Here is a 5,916-nt window from a genome sequence, read left to right on the forward strand (position 1 = left end):
ACCTCCTAACTTCTTATCTTTTCAAAATTTGTTTCAACTAACTAACTAACTTTTTGTTTGTTTCTTAACTTTTTCAAAACTACCTAACTAGCTCTCTCTCTCTCATTTTCGAAATTCGTTCCTTCTTTTTCAAAATTTCTTTTTAATTAACTATTATTTTAATTTTTAAATCTTAATTTTCGAAAAACTACTAACATTTTTCAAAAAACTATTTTCAAAAATCACTAACTCTTTTTCAACAATTGTTTTCGAAAATTCACTTCTCCCTCTCATCTTCTTCTATTTGTTTATTGATATACTAACATCTTTCCTTCACATCACTCACTAAATTCGAACCCCCTCTTCCATCTGTGTTCGAATTTCCTCTTCTTCTTTTCTTCTACTCACATAAGGACCTTTATACTGTGGTAAAGAGGATCCCTATTGTTATTATTTTTGTGTGCCCTCTTCCTTGTCATATGAGCAAGAGCAAGGACAAGAACATTCTTGTTGAAGTAGATCCAGAACCTGAAAGGACTCTGAAGAAAAAATTAAGAGAAGCTAAATTACAACAATCCAGAGATAACCTTTCAGAAATTTTTGAACAGGAAGAGGATATGGCAGCCGAAAATAATAATAATGCAAGGAGAATGCTTGGTGACTTTACTACACCCAATTCCAATTTACATGGAAGAAGCATCTCCATTCCTGCCATTGGAGCAAACAACTTTGAGCTGAAACCTCAATTAGTTTCTCTGATGCAGCAGAACTGCAAGTTTCATGGACTTCCATCTGAAGATCCTTTTCAGTTCTTAACTGAATTCTTGCAGATCTGTGATACTGTTAAGACTAATGGAGTAGATCCTGAAGTCTACAGGCTCATGCTTTTCCCATTTGCTGTAAGAGACAGAGCTAGAATATGGTTGGACTCTCAACCTAAGGATAGCCTGAACTCTTGGGATAAGCTGGTCAAGGCTTTCTTAGCCAAGTTCTTTCCTCCTCAAAAGCTGAGCAAGCTTAGAGTGGGTGTTCAAACCTTCAGACAGAAAGAAGGTGAATCCCTCTATGAAGCTTGGGAGAGATACAAAGGACTGACCAAAAAAGTGTCCTTCTGACATGCTTTCAGAATGGACCATCCTGGATATATTCTATGATGGTCTGTCTGAGTTATCTAAGATGTCATTGGATACCTCTGCAGGTGGATCCATTCACCTAAAGAAAACGCCTGCAGAAGCTCAAGAACTCATTGACATGGTTGCAAATAACCAGTTCATGTACACTTCTGAAAGGAATCCTGTGAATAATGGGACGCCTATGAAGAAGGGAGTTCTTGAGATTGATACTCTGAATGCCATATTGGCTCAGAATAAAATATTGACTCAGCAAGTCAGTATGATTTCTCAGAGTCTGAATGAAATGCAAGCTGCATCCAACAGTACTCAAGAGGCTTCTCCTGAAGAAGAAGCTTATGATCCTGAGAACCCTGCAATAGCAGAGGTGAATTACTTAGGTGAACCTTATGGAAACACCTATAACTCATCATGGAGAAATCATCCAAATTTCTCATGGAAGGATCAAAAGCCTCAACAAGGCTTTAATAATGGTGGAAGAAACAGGTTTAGCAATAATAAACCTTTTCCATCATCCACTCAGCAACAGACAGAAAACTCTGAATAAAATACTTCTAATTTAGCAAACTTAGTCTCTGATCTGTCTAAGGCCACTGTAAGTTTCATGAATGAAACAAGATCTTCCATTATAAATCTGGAAGCACAAGTGGGCTAGCTGAGTAAAAGGATCACTGAAATCCCTCCTAGTACTCTCCCAAGCAATACAGAAGAGAATCCAAAAGGAGAGTGCAAGGCCATTGACATAAGCACCATGGCCAAACCCAAAAAAGGAGAGGAGGACGTGAATCCCAAGGAGGAAGACCTCCTGGGACGTCCAGTGGTCAATAAGGAGCTTCCCTCTGAGGAACCAAAGGACTCTGAGGCTCATCTAGAGACCATAGAGATTCCATTGAACCTCTTTATGCCCTTCATGAGCTCTAATGAGTATTCCTCTTCTGAAGAGAATGAGGATGTTACTGAAGAGCAAACTGCCAAGTTTCTTGGTGCAATCATGAAGCTGAATGCCAAATTATTTGGTAATGAGACTTGGGAAGATGAACCTCCCTTGTTCATCAATGAACTAAGTGATCTGGATCAACTGACATTGCCTTAGAAGAGACAGGATCCTGGAAAGTTCATAATACCCTGTACCATAGGCACCATGATCTTTAAGGCTCTGTGTGACCTTGGTTCAGGAATAAACCTCATGCCCCTCTCTGTAATAGAGAAACTGGGAATCTATGGGGTGCAAGCTGCTAAAATCTCATTAGAGATGGCAGACAATTCAAGAAAACAGGCATATGGACAAGTAGAGGACGTGTTAGTAAAGGTTGAAGACCTTTACATCCCTGCTGATTTCATAGTTCTGGATATTGGGAAGGAAGAGGATGAATCCATCATCCTAGGAAGAGCTTTCCTAGCCACAGCAAGAGCTGTGATTGTTGTGGACAGAAGAGAATTAGTCCTCCAACTGAATGAGGACTCCCTTGTGTTTAAAACTCAAGGATCTCTCTCTGCAACCATGGAGAGGAAGCATGAAAAGCTTCTCTCAAAGCAGAGTCAACCAAAGCCCCCACAGTCAAACTCTAAGTTTGGTGTTGGGAGGCCACAACCAAATTCTAAGTTTGGTGTTGAACTCCCATATCCAAACTCTAAGTTTGGTGTTGGGGAGTCTCAACAAAGCTCTGCAAACCTGTGAGGCTCCATGAGAGCCCACTGTCAAGCTATTGACATTAAAGAAGCGCTTGTTGGGAGGCAACCCAATTTTTATTTATCTAACTATATTTTTCTTAGTTATATGTCTTTATAGGTTCATGATCATGAGGAGTCACAAAATAAATATAAAAATTGAAAATGGAATCAAAAACAGCAGAAGAAAAATCACACCCTGGAGGAGCATCTGCCTGGCGTTCAACGCCAGAACAGAGCATGGTTCTGGCGTTGAACGCCCAAAATGGGCAGCATCCTGGCACTGAACGCCCAGAACAAGCATGGTTCTGGCGTTCAACGCCAGAAATGACAACAAATGGGCGTTGAACGCCCAAAATGGGCACCAACCTGGTGCTGAACGCCCAGAGTTGTGTGCAAGGGCATTTTACATGCCTAAATTGGTGCAGGGATGTAAATGCCTTGACACCTAAGGATCTGTGAATCCCACAGGATCATCTCAGGATCTGTGGACCCCACAGGATCCCCACCTACCTCATCATCTCTCTTTCCATTCATGATCATCCCTTCTGTTTTCCATTTACCACTCACATCCATACACCCACTACCTTCAAAATTCAACATCTCTCTCCCACCCAATCCCACCCATATGGCCGAATACACACTCCCATCCATCTCCTCCATATCTTCTTCTTATTCTTCTATTCTTTCTTCTATTGCTCGAGGGGGAGCAAAATTCTAAGTTTGGTGTGGTAAAAGCATAAGCTTTTTGTTTTTCCATTACCATTGATGGCATCTAAGACCGGAGAATCCTCTAGAAAGGGGAAAGGGAAGACAAGAGCTTCCACATCCGAGTCATGGGAGATGGAAAGGTTCATCTCCAAAGCCCATCAAGACCACTTCTATGATGTTGTGGCCAAGAAGAAGGTGATCCCTGAGGTCCCTTTCAAACTCAAAAGAAATGAGTATCCGGAGATCCGACATGAAATTCAAAGAAGAGGTTGGGAAGTTCTAACAAATCCCATCCAACAAGTCGGCATCCTAATGGTTCAAGAGTTCTATGCTAATGCATGGATCACCAAGAACCATGATCAAAGTAAGAACCCGGATCCAAAGAACTATGTTACAATGGTTCGGGGGAAATACTTGGATTTTAGTCCGGAAAATGTGAGGTTGGCGTTCAACTTGCCAAACATGGAAGAGAACGCACGCCCCTACACAAGGAGAGTCAACTTTGATCAAAGGTTGGACCAAGTCCTTATGGACATATATATAGAAGGAGCTCAATGGAAGATTGACTCCAAAGGCAAGCCGGTTCAACTAAGAAGATTGGACCTCAAGCCTGTAGCTAGAGGATGGTTGGAGTTCATTCAATGCTCAATCATTCCCACTAGCAACCGGTCTGAAGTTACTATAGACCGGGCCATCATGATCCATAGCATCATGATTGGAGAAGAGGTGGAAGTTCATGAGATTATACCTCAAGAACTCTACAAGGTGGCTGACAAGTCCTCCACTATGGCAAGGTTAGCCTTTCCTCACCTCATCTGTCACCTATGCAATTCGGCTGGGATTGACATAGAGGGAGATATCCTCATTAAAGAGGACAAGCCCATCACTAAGAAGAAGATGGAGCAAGCAAGAGAGCCCATTCATGGAGCTCAAGAGGCGCAAGAAGCTCATTACCATGAGATCCCGGAGATGCCTCAAATGCACTTTCCTCCACAAAATTATTGGGAGCAAATCAACACCTCCCTAGGAGAATTGAGTTCCAATATGGGACAACTAAGGGTGGAACATCAAGAGCACTCCATCATGCTTCATGAAATAAGAGAAGATCAAAAAGCAATGAGGGAGGAGCAACAAAGACAAGGAAGAGACATAGAAGAGCTCAAGGACATCATTGGTTCCTCAAGAAGGAAACGCCACCATCACTAAGGTGGATTCATTCCTTGTTCTTGTTTCTTCTGTTTTTCGTTTTCTATGTTATGTGCTTATCTATGTTTGTGTCTTCATTACATGATCATTAGCAGTTAGTAACTATGTCTTAAAGTTATGAATGTCCTATGAATCCATCACCTCTCTTAAATGAAAAATGTTTTAATTCAAAAGAACAAGAAGTACATGATGATGACATGTCACCATGTCATGTTTTTCTATGCTTTTTCATACAAGAAATTTATGATTAGTGTTTAAATATTGCATTCTTTGGTGCTTAAATGGTATATTTTTTTGATCTTTTGATTTGATAAACTTTGTAGGAAATAAGAAGAAAAAGAAGCAAAAAGAGCACAAAATAAGCTAAAAAGAAGAAAAGAGGAATTTTGGGCACACTTTGAAGTTGGAGCACACTTTGGAGGCTTAGGCCACGCTTCTAAAAGCGTGACCCATGACCAAATCAAGGAAGAGAAGCATGGCCCAAAGGAAGAAAAGCGTGGCTCAAAACAAAGAGCAAGAGAGGACAAAAAGCTTGAGCTAAAGTTTGCCTCAAACTTTAGCTCAAACTTTTGGAGGAGCTTGAAAACACCCTGGATGGAGAAAAGCTTGCGCCAACGTTTGCTTTAAACGTTTTGGCAAACGTTGGCGCCACACCAACACCCAGGGGAGAAAAAGCTTGCGCCAACGTTTGCCTCAAGCTTTTTGGCAAACGTTGGCGCCACAAGGCATACAAGGGGTATACTTCCAACAAGAATAACTTGAGCTACATGGCTCCAAATGAGGTGATTCAAAAAGCAATGGAAAGTAGGAATCGAGAGCTTTCCAAGCATATATGGCACTGCATGGTGGACACTAAAATTGAGGGAGAAAACTGCCCCGCAATGAGCATAAATGAACATGGTGGCAACCTGCAGTGAGGCCAACTGACCTCTTCACCTTCGACGGAGTATAACTCGAGCTGTAGAGCTCCAAATGATGTGCTTCCAAAGGCATTGGAAAGTAGACATTCAGGGCTTTCCAACAATGTAAAATAGTATGGGGTGAACAATGCGTTTGAGCCTCCAGAACTGGCGTTTTCAACCACATTTGAGGCAAACTTTACCTCAAACGCTGCACACCAAGGCCAGCGACCTTGTCCTCTTCAAATGAGCATAACTTGAGTTATAGATGTCCAATTGAGGTGATTCCAATTGGGTTAGAAAGCTGACATTCAGAGCTTTCT

The 5,916-nt window shown here is 41.5% G+C and overlaps 1 non-coding gene across 1 annotated transcript; it reads right to left on the reverse strand.

Moving 5' to 3' along the window:
• Positions 1-992: 992 nt before the first annotated feature.
• LOC148567425 (small nucleolar RNA R71) lies at positions 993-1,101 on the reverse strand. Its single transcript, XR_015882537.1, has one exon. It is a non-coding gene; the product is annotated as a small nucleolar RNA R71 (small nucleolar RNA).
• Between the last annotated feature and the right edge of the window lie 4,815 nt (positions 1,102-5,916).

The sequence above is a fragment of the Arachis ipaensis genome, chromosome B4, assembly GCF_059453495.1.
Source record: "Arachis ipaensis isolate K30076 ecotype BB chromosome B4, ASM5945349v1, whole genome shotgun sequence".
Classification (NCBI taxonomy): domain Eukaryota; kingdom Viridiplantae; phylum Streptophyta; class Magnoliopsida; order Fabales; family Fabaceae; genus Arachis; species Arachis ipaensis.